General features: G+C 30.5%; 1 protein-coding gene across 1 annotated transcript in view; it reads right to left on the reverse strand.

Annotated features, from left to right (window-relative positions):
* Positions 1-11,291: 11,291 nt before the first annotated feature.
* Positions 11,292-14,282, reverse strand: part of LOC140441321 (neurotrimin-like) — a 1,166,806-nt gene continuing 1,163,815 nt past the window's right edge. The window contains exon 6 of the transcript XR_011950981.1: positions 11,292-11,515. The gene's annotated coding sequence lies outside the window, so the exon portion shown is untranslated. The remainder of the gene's footprint in view (positions 11,516-14,282) is intronic.

The raw sequence follows: 14,282 nt of genomic DNA on the forward strand, positions 1-14,282 counted from the left end.
ACCAATTTACGAAAGGTTCTTACCTAGGTGAATCGATATGTCGTGGAATACAATTTTAGATCCCCATGTCGGTCCAGTTCATCGTCTATTCGTCTTGAAAATCATAGAAGGCACAGTTTTAGGTATTAATTTGAATTTGGTTTTAAACACTTAGAAATCTTTGACTTTCTATGTTTTTGGTTTTATTCTCAGGTGGTACCTGTAGCTTCTGTATGAATTTATGTTATTATTACTTCCTATTGCGGAAAAGATTAAATTTTACGTTCACGGCTTCTACACCAGTCGCTTTGTTGGGTCTTTTTAAGACAAAATGCGCTTAAGCGAATAGTAGAGGTAATATACTTGAAATCAAATCTTAACTGTCTGTTCAATGTGCGAAATAACTTTCATACCCTCGAAAAGTAGCCAATATAATCGTTATTCCTAAACACCGAAAAACTATAACCCATCTAGTTCATATTGGCCGATTTCTCTCCTAAATGTCGAAGAAAAATTCTTCGAGAGAATCAGAAGTAGAAAGTTCTAAATTTTAACAGAACAAACTAATTTCCCCTTATTTTCATTAGGCTTTCGAGACGGTGTCTTCAAAAACATAGCATTGAATGAAATTGTCACTCGTCTTACCTAAACTATTAAATGAAATAAATTTACTTATTCATATTTTTTAGATAAGGACAAAATTTATAAAGGTTACAAGTCAGTTTGCTACGGCTTTTATTTCTACATTAAAGGTTTCAAACTTGGACACATACCTTATACTTTACATAACAGTGATTTATGCAATCTCAAATTTACCAATATCGTATCACTACCATACTTTAGGTAGAAAATACTGCTGTCGCATCAACATTACGAGGCACATATGTCATTAACAAGTGTGCTTAAACTAACCTGAACCATGACAATAGGTGGTACAGAAAATGAAGAGTAACATCTAACTCAAAAAACCCAACTCATACTTTTCAGATACCCAAACGTTAGCGGCCACCATACAACGCAAGTAGAAGAAAGAAATGGTTTTTAAGATTGGAGGGAAACCGATTCCGATTTAGCGGTTAAACTCAATGTCAAAGAGTGGTGTTCACCAAAACACTACAATGGGAAGAAGATCTGATAGCAACTTATCACAGCGTTAGTAAAAGAGTCGACCTTCTCAGCGTTCTTTGTAAAAAATTCGGTTGGGTACAAGCTAAGATACTTATAAACGTAAATAAGGCCCCTACAAAAAAGTAAACATCTTTAATTTGGTTAATGAAGATCTAACAAAAAACTAATACATTTAGAGAGAAGTATTCTACGTAGATTAAGCTATAAACACCCGGACTTTTTCTCCGCTTTAACACATTAATTATCAAACATCTTTAACATAATAAGGATGTTTTCTTCTCGTAGTAGAAGATATACCCCAAAACGTACTGGAAGTCAAAATAACCGAGCACAAAATATACTTAAAACTTAATGTCATCGTTTAGCAATTTACTCGTCAAATGCCCTAAAAAGAAACTCCCATTGGATTGCTTAAAAACGAAATTGCCGATCTCTGACAGTAACAAACTCCCTGACAAATACATGGACACCTTGGAGGCAACTTCTCATTTTTACGATCTTAGATAAATAGCTCATTTCGAGCGTTTGAACATGGACAGAAAGGAATCGGTTTTTTGTGATTTCCCGATTTCTCTGCATAATTTTATCTGACCATAGTGCAACTAAAGTAAGTATATAAAAAAACAGCTGACAAGAACCATTATCATCGCTACGCCTTTAATACTATGGTCCATAATCTCCGCCTTGGGATTCCAGATCATACATCACCACCAGTTCAAAAAACTCCCAAAGACCAGTACCTAAATACACAACCAAAAGCACGTGCTAAAGAAGCAAAAGAAGATTTATAAATAAATCCTACTACACACACCTAGAATGTCCGTTACTGACCCTACTAAAAATATTTTTAGTCCGTTACTGAGCCTAAACTCTGCCTAAACTCTGCATATAGGTACTTATATAGTGCCTAAATGAGTTTTGACCCTGAGGGTGAATGCTATCCCTTCTTAGGGCTGTATATATAAAACATCACAGTAAACCCAGAAATCGATAGATAATTAAATTTTAAGTCAAGAATGTCAGATGAAGGGTTTTTGTTAACTTTTTTTTGAGTTGTCTTAGATAAAATTGTCAAAAAATATGTTTTTCTAACTAAACTTACATTGTATGAAAAGAAGTTCTTATGAAAAATAAAGTATATAGAAAACAAGGAAATTCTACTACAATAAAAAACGAGGAAGTATTATAGGAAGGATGTAATATAAAGCGAGATATAGCTCCATGGGGCCAATTTTTTCTTTGTAGACTTTTATAAAAGCACATTTTAAAGGTATATTTCAGCTCTTTTGAAACGACGTTTTTACGTACGATAAATTATTTTCCAATTATTTAGTGTTAATGTCTACAAATAAATTTTCGAAAAAGAAAATTTTTTTTTAAGGATTTATAACTTACTTTGGTTACTTAATATTGGTTATTATCGGTAACAACTTTTTTTTATACAACTTAAAGTTTTTTAGTTTTTTGCGAAAAACAGTTGTTTTTCCTTTTTAAACATTTTCAATTGCAAATAACTTAAAAAGTGTTTGGTTAACAAACAAACTTCATACGACGTTTTTGCTTAAAATTTAATTATCTATCGATTGATGAGATTATATTAACGTTTTTAAATTTACACCTCTGAAAAGGGGTGCAGTGACCCCCAGGTTAAAATCGCATATCGGCCCTATATACTTTTTATTTGCACAAAAAAGATTTTAATCAGAGCATACAGTGGTGATGAAGTACCTTAACAGTCGTGGGATCTTAATGTGTCTATGTAGGAATGTGTCTCTATTGACAGTTGCTACGAAAAAGGCTTGTAACGAGCTAAGTTAAATAATTGCCCGGCAACTACTCGATACCTAGTTCTGACAGTTCCATAGACGAAACCATTTACTCCCATTAAGCTGCATCTGACTATATTAACGTCATCTTAAAGATTTCTTTGAGTTACTGGATCAAGTACATATAATACAACCTATTTATCATGAGAACCCTTTAATAAGTCGTATTGTTTTAAACAACTATCTAACAAATTGGCCAAAATCTGTTTGTATTTATACAGACGCATCTAAAAGTTCAAAGGGTACTGGTTGTGCCTTTTATATTCCAGATAAATTTATAGAAAAAATGTTTAAGCTGCCCACAAATTTCTCTATTTTTAGTGCCGAGGCTGCGGCCATATATGAAGCTTTAATTTATTTTAAATTTGCATCCTATAGTTCAGCAGTAATTTTATCTGATTCATTATCTGTACTTACAGCTATTCAAAAACCGCAACTACCATGTAGTACTTCTAATCCATACATTTTTTTAATTAAAAAATGCTTATTTGAAATTAATAAATACACCCAAAAAATACAATTGATGTGGATCAAAGCACATTCAGGACTTACATATAATGAACACGTAGAACAGTTAGCTAAAAATTCCATCATTCATGGAACACTAACCAACTATCATCTTGCATTATAGATGCTTTGCTTGTTCAAGAACTGAACAAATGAACAACTGGAAAGCCCACTGGGAAAAGTACTGTAGTATTTCAACAACACAATATAGTTTGATACAACCAAATATTCCAAAAAAACCTTGGTATAACAATTTCATCCTCCCTCGCAAATATATAACTATAATACTAAATACCAATAATATTATATACTATAATACCATCAGTAGACTTAGATTTGATCATGCATGTTATCCTGCACATTTATTTAAAATAAATATATTAGATTCCGATATTTGTCAAGAATGTCAGATTAAAAGTGACTTAAACCACATATTTTTGAATGTCAAAAGTATAAACAACACACCAACAACCTTATTAAAAGAATGATGGACAAGAACATCCCACTTCCTGTTAATATTCTCTTTCTACTATCACTTAATGAAAAGAAAATGTTTGACTGCTTGATAAACTTTTTGTCTGATAGTAAAGTATGCCTGTAATTAGATTTGTAACCTATGTTTGGAAAAATAAAAAAATAAGATTAAAAAAAAAGGAATATAAAAAAATACTTAAAAAAATAGATTAAAAAAATAAATTAAAAAAAAATAAATTAAAAAAAATAAATAAAAAAAAAGGATTATAAAAAAAATATTAAAAAAAAATTAAAAAAAAAAAAAATAAAAAAAAAAACAAAAAAATATGGTAAAACAACAAATAGTTGTATTTATTAACATAGTAGGTAGATATTTTTATTTGTAAGATGTATACACTATGTATTTCCACGTCTGTTAATAACTGAATTATAATAAAGGTATAATATAGTAAATTAATAACATAGTATGTACATTAGTATGTACATAGTACATGTACATAGTATGTACATTAGCTAAGTACGGAATAATTATATTATTATTATTATATCAATCATGTTTCACTAATTCTTTAAATATTTATATGCATATTTAAATTCGAAAATAAAGCTCATGCTGATTGTGACTGGCTGAATGACAATTGTCCAAGCCAAGAAAAAAAAAATTATCTTACGTTTTAAACCCTACTTATTTTCTTTAACTATTTATATAACAATTATTTTATGTACCAGTTATGCTAGTTTGATTTGTTATGCTTTTAAAAATGTCGAAATTTCATACGCTAAATAATTGCTTGAATTGTTTCTTTGGAAAATATTGTATTTTATTATATGAAATTTACCAGAATACAGTTTTATGACACAATATAATTTGTTTATTCCATTCTTCCGATATATTTTCCAATTGTATTTTCTATATAGTTTTAATCTGATATTTTAAACTGACACCACGGCCAGATTATTCTAACAATTACTACCAGATTATAATAAAACATTTATAGGCAAATAAAAGTGTATATCTTTAAAATTGATAATTTAAACTCTGAGTAAACTTAATAAGACTAACAGACCAAGACAAAGACAGCGTCTATAGTTGTTACGATAGAAAAGTGTCAATATGTAAGAAAGACATTCTAAAACTATTGCAATAAATTAGTTTAAAATCAATTAAAAGAATTGCGATTTTCTAATTGGATTTTTATTAAGTAATTTGAGGAAAAACAAATAGTATTTACTTTTTATTAAACGTATTTCATAAATATTTAGGTTTAGATAGTGCCGACCACCTTATAAGCGATAAGACCCCTGATCTATGAGTACACATATCTATTAATACCTTCGGTTTCTTATTTTTACGAGCACTCGACATTACTAAAATTTGGCCCCCATAACAACAACCTAATCTCAGTTCTATGAGTTTCTTAACAGGGAATACCTCTCCAATCTTTTGAAAAGTTTTCTGTTAAGCAAGATATTATGAACTACCGTGAACATTTTCTATAAAAAGAGTTTGCATGTTCTGATTTTTATTTTGATGTACATGTCCTTTCAGAACGCTGGTGGTTACCATCATAGCTGCAATTCTAATCTTATTCACTGCCACCCTAAATACTATGATGTATCAATACCATACCAGTCTCTCAAGTTCTTGAACCATAAAGTTTTTCTTCGTCTTGGACCGCGTTTGTCTGCTATTATTCCTTGCATAATATTTTGTAGCAATATTTCTTTGGAGCATCTCATTACACATCCAAAATCCTCTATATTTTTGTTCTTGGTGCTTTTTTAATTTAGTTGGGCTTAATCTGACGTTATAGTATTGTGATCACGTTTAGATTACTTTTATTTACAGTCCAAGACTCGACATTATAAAGTAAGACCGATAATAGGGGAAAGTGCCCAAAAGTGGGACAATTTTATTTGTATTTACAAAATTTCTTCAATTATTTATCTGAAACAGACTAAGCCTTACGAAATATTTAACACTAGTTTAAACCCCTAATTGTTCAACAAATTAACAACATATTCTTTTTGTATACGCTAAAAAATGACGTTTTCTAAACAGTCAACTTTGTCTCACTGTCGGATACCCTTGCCCAAGACTGAGACATGATGTGTCCCAGAGTGAGACAATAATACCTTGAGTCACAACTGGTAGAAAATTAACACTGTTACAACAGATATTACTATATTTTGAATGTTTTAAGAAATACAAAGAGGAAAAAACAAAAGTAACATAATTATATTTCATTAAAAATAATTAAGAGGTAACTGAACATACACATTTAATAAGGGTAAATTTAATTACCTTAACTAAAAAAAAATTAAACGGAACCATATCACTGTTCAAATAATTGAAATACATAAAACTCATCGTAAATTTATATGTCCAAAATTTACTTTGAAAGTCAAATGTGAATTTTGCCTTTTCGTTAGACCGAAAACATTTACTTGAGGTAAAATGGCCTTTACGGCAATGCGTTTATGACCAAGGAAATATCAGGAACTTGTGGGTACACAAATTTCTCTTGAATAATTACTTTGCGTAGGAAACTTATTTCTGTTTTTTTGCAGACCTATCCTTACAATTCTACATACGTAGTAAATATCGTATCCTTTTGTTTCAAATTGAACTAAGACGAAGTCATTGCTCACTGATGGTCTATCTAATGCACGTAAAAGCAATTCTACAGTCACCTTGCTCCAATTCATCTGAGTTATCTGCGTAGTCATCATCTGTGGAGAGATCTAAACTAGACTCGTCCGCTGAAGTTTCGTTTTTGATTTGCTTGGTTTCTTTTCTTTTTCGTCTTCACTTGTTTACAAATTTTTTTTTATAGATCTTTGCTTCTATTTTTTCAATTTCTCTTATCATTTTAAAAATTATTCTTTAATCTCCATTTTTTCGAGTGTATGAGTTGCTATCATGCATTTTTCTTCTTTTCTTCATCTTTTTGTTTTCTGGTTACTTATTTTTTTGGATATCCTCGAAATATTTCTGGAGAAACAAAATTCACATTATTTACAACAGAATAAGCAAAAAATGCGAGGATAACATTGGAGATTCGCAGTTTGGGTTTCGGAATTCTCTTGGGACAAAAGAAGCACTTTTTAGTCTACAGGTACTCATCCAGCGCTGCAGAGATATGAACAAAGACGTGTACATATGCTTTATAGACTACGCAAAAGCATTAGATAACGTAAAGCACGAAAAGATAATTGCAGTTCTCCATAAGATCGGAGTCGACTACAGAGACATTCGAACAATAGCAAGTCTCTATTGGGGCCAAACAGCTAAAGTGAAAGTAGGATCTACATTGACTAATAAAATTGAGATCAAGAAAAGGGTACGACAGGGCTGTATCTTGTCTCCTATTCTCTTTAATATATACTCAGAAGAAGTATTTAAGACAGCGCTGGAGGAAAGCACAGAAGGCATAAAGATAAATGGAGAAATAATTAATAACATAAGGTATGCTGATGACACTGTGATTCTAGCAAGTAGCATGGAGAAACTGAGTTGCCTAATGAGTAAGATACAAAAAACAAGTGCACAATACGGACTCAGACTAAATATCACAAAAACCAAATGGATGTTAGTAAGCAAAACCCAACAACCACCACAGCAACTGATATTAGACAATGAAAGAATTGAACACGTGGATTCGTACATCTACTTGGGAACAACAGTTAACTCAAATTGGGATCAAGCGAAGGAAATACGTATAAGAGTAGAAAAGGCAAGAGCATCGTTCACTAGCATGAAGCAAATTTTCACCTCTAAAAGCCTCACCCTACCTCTCAAAATTCGACTTCTGAAATGTTATGTGTTCCCGGTTTTGTTATATGGAATGGAGGCGTGGACAATGACCGCAACATTGATGAAAAAAGTAGAGGCCTTCGAAATGTGGGCTTACCGACGTATATTACGTATATCCTGGACTGAGCACGTGACCAACGAAGAGGTACTATGCCGGATAGGTAAAGAGAGAGAGGTAGGAATAAGTATAAAGAAAAGAAAGTTGGAATACTTGGGTCACGTTATGAGACATAATAAATTTAGAGTACTACAACTGATCGTTCAAGGGAAAATAGACAGCAGAAGGGGCACAGGGAGGAGAAGACACTCGTGGCTCCAAAACTTGCGGCAATGGTTCGGATTATCATCTGCTGAACTATTCAGATCTGCCGTAAACAAAGTCAGAATAGCCATGTTGATTGCCAACGTTCGGAACGGACAAGGCACATGAAGAAGAAGAAGAAACAAAATTCGCTGATTTGTGTTCGCTAACACCGCTTGTTGATGGGATTTCCTATACATTTGTCTTAGACTTAGTTTCTTTTATTTTTAATCGAACTTCTGGAATTTCAACCGTCGAAAAAGTTTCAATTAGATGTGCATTCTTGGGATTAGGGGGCATACCCACATTCACCTGATTATTTTCGTCATTGGTAATGTTAAGATGAACAGGGTTATCAGTCACCTTGCTGCTTAATAATCATCTTCAGTAAAAACATTGCAGTCAAATGGCATAATACCAGTCTTTTTAAATGCACTGGTAATTGTGGCTGGAGTCAATGTTTTTTCATGGGCTTACCCAACACATGCAGCAACTTTATAAATGGTAAAGAAGTTGCCAGGTTTATGAAGCATCCAACTGTCTACAGCCTTATTGTAGAATTTTTTAAATGGTCCAAAAATACCCACATCTAACGGTTGTAAGTTGTGGGTCGAGTGTGACGGAAAGGTCAAAATAGTCACCCATTTTCCTTGGCCAGATTCAAGCACTGAATAGATATATGGCTTAAATGGTTATCATATAATAAAATGAAGAGGTCTGTTTTTTCTGTTTTTTGAAGACCCACTGCACTTCTTCACTCTAATGGCCCCCTTAACCATCCTACTGTGAAAACAAACCCGAGGGAAAACCATTGTTAGAGGAAGCCAATTTTCCGCTACACTGACAATCATACAGGTAGTGACTAGTACGCCCCTCTCTCCAGAAGTTATTTCGCTTACTTCCTTTGAACTTCTTTCTGCTAAAATTTGAATTTGATGTTTTTGTTCTGTTATAGTCGTCGTTTCTTCGAGGTTAAAAACTCTTGTCCCATCAGCGAATCGTTCATTCCTTTGGTAACAAGCATTTAGCTTATTAAAAAATATTCGTACATTTGCCTTATTAAACCAAATCGTATTAAACCAAACTGCATCCCTCGTGCGTCCTTAATGATAGGCGATATTTTTGCGTTTTAAAAGCTCTCATCCATTATTTTCCAGTAAGTTTCTTAATTTTCCAACTTTAGGGCATATAAACGTTATTAACTTCAGCTGTTTCGTAGGCTAGTTGTCTGCATTCTAACAAGGGAAGTCCATAAAACATTTTAGCACAAACAATTATATAATTCGCTAACATATCTTCCTGCTCTTTGTAAAAATTTGTCGTATATCATATCTTGGCAGCACACAGATTAGTTCTTGAGTATTTTTTTTTGTTTTTGTTTATTTTGGTGTAATGTTTGATGTGGAATACTTTTTATATTGCCTACTTCTCTGAGTCATTGTCCAGCAATTATCATAGCATCTGCCTTCCGCATAATCGATGGTTCATGCTTTTTCAGCTTTCTGAAAGTTTTTGACGACTTTACTTATTTCCTTAATCTGAAATTAAAGAATTTATTTTATTGGTCTTTTATGCCAAGTGCAAAATGTATATATTTGTATATTTACAATACGCCATACAGTGAGACATGTCCCACTGTAGGACGTGGCACTTTTTTCCAATGTTGGAAGCTGTACACCATCACTAAAAAAATTATACGTTCTTAATTTTTAACATTATATAAAGATTTTTTCAAAAGTCTACCCTTCAGTAACCATTTTTACTTACATAGCTGCTATACAGCCCCTAACTATTTAAATATACAATGCACAGCAACCAAAAATTGGAAAAAAAAAATACTCACGTTTTCAACTTTATCTCGCTCAAAGCACCTTACATGCACCCTTTAAACGTTAGAACAGAACTGAGTATGGTTACAGTCACTAGCAATGTTCTCTTTTATGCACAGCATTGCCACCTAATATCTATTTTACGGGAAATACATTACTTGCCTCGCTGTGACATGTCCCACTGATGGACACTTTCCCCTATACAGTAGGCAGATCTGCAATAACAACTTTAGGTCTCTGCTACATAACACCCTGGACGCCCTTCTAAAAGTTGCTTTATCCTGCTCAATTCTGGATCTAACGTGACTTTCTGCCATACAGTTTAACTAATATCTAAGGTAAACATCTTGAGGAACTTGCTCAAATTTTGTACTATTTACATATACAGATGATTTTATATTCTGCTATTAACTTTTTAATATGAGTATTTTAATTTTCCAGATGTTCAGATCCAGACCTGCTTCTTTACAGCTCCCAGTATCACTTTCAAGAAGTGTTTGTGATTTTTTTTGACTAGAAGCAAAAAATAGTGTGTCGTCTGCATATCGTCAAAACTACATTACTTTATGTTTTTCGAAAGCTAAATTTCTGGACATTCTCTCGAAGTAAACGTTAAAAAACAGGGGCGACAAGATGCAGCCCTGACTTACTTTTCTTTTACTATTAAGTGTCTATCATTCATACCGTCTACTGAAACTGATAATGTTTGATTTTAATACAAGAAGCAAAGAGTAGTGTGTCGACTGCGTATCTTCAAACTACACTACTTCTTGTTTTTCGAAAACATATATATATATATATATATATATATATATATATATATATATATATATATATATATATATAAATATATATATATATATGTTTTCGAAGTTATGTATTATATATAATATATATATATATATATATATATATATACATAAAGTTTGTGTTTAATAACTTCCTGACTGTATCAATACATCGAGTTTATAATCGCCCTCGATTTTTTCTTCCTTCCGATTTTCCTTGGACTACTAGCCTCTTCATATTATCCGCACGGGTTATACGTCCAAAGAATGTTTAAATTTTAGTATGGAGTGACGTTGTGGATTGATACTAAAATACAGTTAATTAAACTTCAATAAAACTATTAAAATACTGCATAACTACAATATGCATAAAAGGGGAACTAAATATTATTTAGGATACCCACTGTTTAAGTTATAGCATCCCGTAAAATATATGGCTTCGTCAGATTCTGTGTTCGGCCATTTATCTTTTGAATTAATCATTTTTTTGCTTTGTGTTTAACAGATCAACTTTATTACTTTAACAATAGTGGTTAGTGTCCATAAGTTGTATATTTACCATAAATATAATATATTAAATATATTTATAGTAAAAATTATCAAAAAATTATTATTTCTTAATATTTTTCTTACTATATATTGACAAAAGTAATTATATTTATGTAAAACTCAGCAATATCGAATCATTCTTTGCTTGGTCTGTAGAAAAATTACTAATATTAGACAGTAGTTTGGTACTTAGGTCATATATTTTCTATATTAGTATTTACATATAGTGTCTTAAATAGAAACAACAATCAATTAGTGTTAAAAGTATGTTCTGGAGGTTCCAAAAGGCCGTCTTCTATAGATCCTGATAAAGAAACCTGTAAATAAAAAAAAATAGTATTAGAGAGTTTATTTTGATTTTCAATTGAAAAGATTTGTACATATTATGAAATATTACAGTTTCATATTTTAATATTGTGTTAAGATGAGCCAAACTATCAAAATTAAATATTCGATTTAAGGTTTCCACGTAATAAACTGTATGTGACTTCTGTGGTTTTCCAGGTTCGTCTCCGAGTTGAATGAGTTTGTTTCTTTAGAAAAACCATTATTTTCACGACGTTTGGTTATATATATATATATATATATATATATATATATATATATATATATATATATATATATTACATATATATATATATATATATATATATATATATATATATATATATATATATATATATATATATATATATATATTATATATATATATATATATATATATATATATATATATATATATTGAAATGATATTGTTTAAAAAATTAATTTATAAGTTATATACTACATAATATTAGATATAAAAAAGTATTTGATTATTTTAAATAAGTTATATACTAGAGAATTTTATAAAAATATATTTATGTGAGGGCAATTTTAATAAATTAGCATATAATAATTGTAAAAAGTTGTATTTTAATGTTGTAAATATATTTAAGTGAGCCATGTGCATAGGCAACCAACTATACAGTAAGTGACTGACAGACATTAAGAATTTTTAGGAATATAAAGTGGGGTTATAATAATAATGTTAGTTTAAAATGTTTAATTTATATATATTTAATGATTTAAATGTTTATTCTGATGTGAAAAGCCTAAATGTCAACAAAATTATCAATAGAACATTAACGAATTCTCCAGAATGCAGAATTTGACCTGTGTTTATGTTGGAACATTCTGGAATAATAATTATGTCGATGGATCGAATAGACATTTTTTTCGAGAACATCCATATAGAAGAAATAGAACTAAATCGAACATGATTTCTTACCAGATGGTTCTGGAAGATTGAAAAGATATAAATACCCGTGATTTGGATTCAAGATGGCCAGTTTATTATGAAAGTTAGTAGAAGATATACTCATTTAGTAAGTGAAGTCAATTGTTCAGAATTTTCAAGAAGTCAGTCAGTCAAGCTTGTGACTGACTGACAAGAAGTCAGTCAGTCAGAACAGTTTTAGTAAGAAAGTAAGTCAAGCAGTTTAGTAAGAAATATGAAAGTTAGTTGGAGTTAGTCAATCAGTTACAAATAGTCCAATTGTTTAATATAGTGAGTTAAATGAAGATTAAAAATTATGCACATTTATAATTATACACAAATAATTATTGAAGATTAAAAAAGTATATTAGAAGAAATTAAAATTATATTATGATTGGAGATTAGTATAAATCAACATATAATAATTGGATATTGGTATATGGAAAAGAAGAATAAATATAAATGCTGTTTTGCTGGTTTGCTTGGTGGTTTATAAATGCTGGTGAAGAAAAATATATCTTAAATTGGTAGAAGCTGATAATTGGAAAAAGTAATTTCACAAAAACAAGGATAACCGAAGTACGAAGACATTCAGTGGTGATTAGAATCTATATAGTGGAAAACAGTTCATTTAGGCATTCAGTGAAAGAAAAGTACAAAATTTTGTTAATATAATTTAGTTAATGTCATAACAATTTTAATTTTGAAGATAGTTTGTTTAAATTTTACATTGTCTATAGAATTTAATTAGTTTTATAAGAGTATCAATTTAAAGATAGTTTATTTTAAATTTACATTGGCTAGGTTAGATATATATGTGTGTTTCATAATAGTTATAATAAAGATAATTTAAAAAAGTACTTACAAACTAATTCTTTGAGAACCGCGATAAAAACCCTATATTATTAAAATACTCATTGCTCATCATTCAAACAAACAATACATCATAACAATTTGGTACCCAACGCGGTGGCTTTGTATTTAAAAGAATTAGTTTGGGAAGATAAGTGCTCTCATATAATTAAATTAATTTTCATAAAAGAAAGCAAAAATTATAGATTTTACTTTAAATTTTATTTGAACAAGTAAAGTCTCAAAATGTCTCAAGGAAAGAAAGGTACAAGAAGCAAAAAGAATGAAGAAGATGTGGAAGTAGAAACACAACCTATACAAGAGGAGAGTTTAGTTCAAGTTCCACAAGATACTGCAGAAATGAATCCAGAAAGAAAGGAAAATGTCAATATGGCAGCTTTGATGTCATTAATGATGCAGATAAACAAGACAATGGAAGAGAATTCAAAAGAAATCAAAGAAGACATAAAAAAATTGGAAGCGAATTCAAAAGAAGTCAAAGAAGACATAAAAAAAATAGAACAAAAAATGGAACAGAATACACAAGAAGTCAAAGAAGACATGAAAAAAATGGAACAGAAATTGGAAGAGAATTATAGAAAATTAGAAAAGAAAATAGAAGATAATAATAATAAAATTGTAAAACAAATGGAAAAACAAATGGATAAAAAACTTGAAGCTGCAGAGAAAAAAGTAGTAAATGAAATAAAAAGTATACGGAATGACTACAAGAAAAGGATAGACAATGAGAGGACAGAAGTAAAGAGGATTATTCAAGATAATAAGATAGATATAGAACAGAAAATAGAGTTGCAGAAATGTAACTTAGAAGTAAAAATTAACGAAGACAGGAGAAACGCAGAAGAAAAATTAGACGATATACAACAAAATATCCAAATAAATAGTAATCAAATAAGAAATGTGGAACAGAGAATAGATGATATTTCACAAATGAGAGACATAGGGAGACCTTA

Source organism: Diabrotica undecimpunctata, chromosome 5, assembly GCF_040954645.1.
Source record: "Diabrotica undecimpunctata isolate CICGRU chromosome 5, icDiaUnde3, whole genome shotgun sequence".
NCBI lineage: Eukaryota > Metazoa > Arthropoda > Insecta > Coleoptera > Chrysomelidae > Diabrotica > Diabrotica undecimpunctata.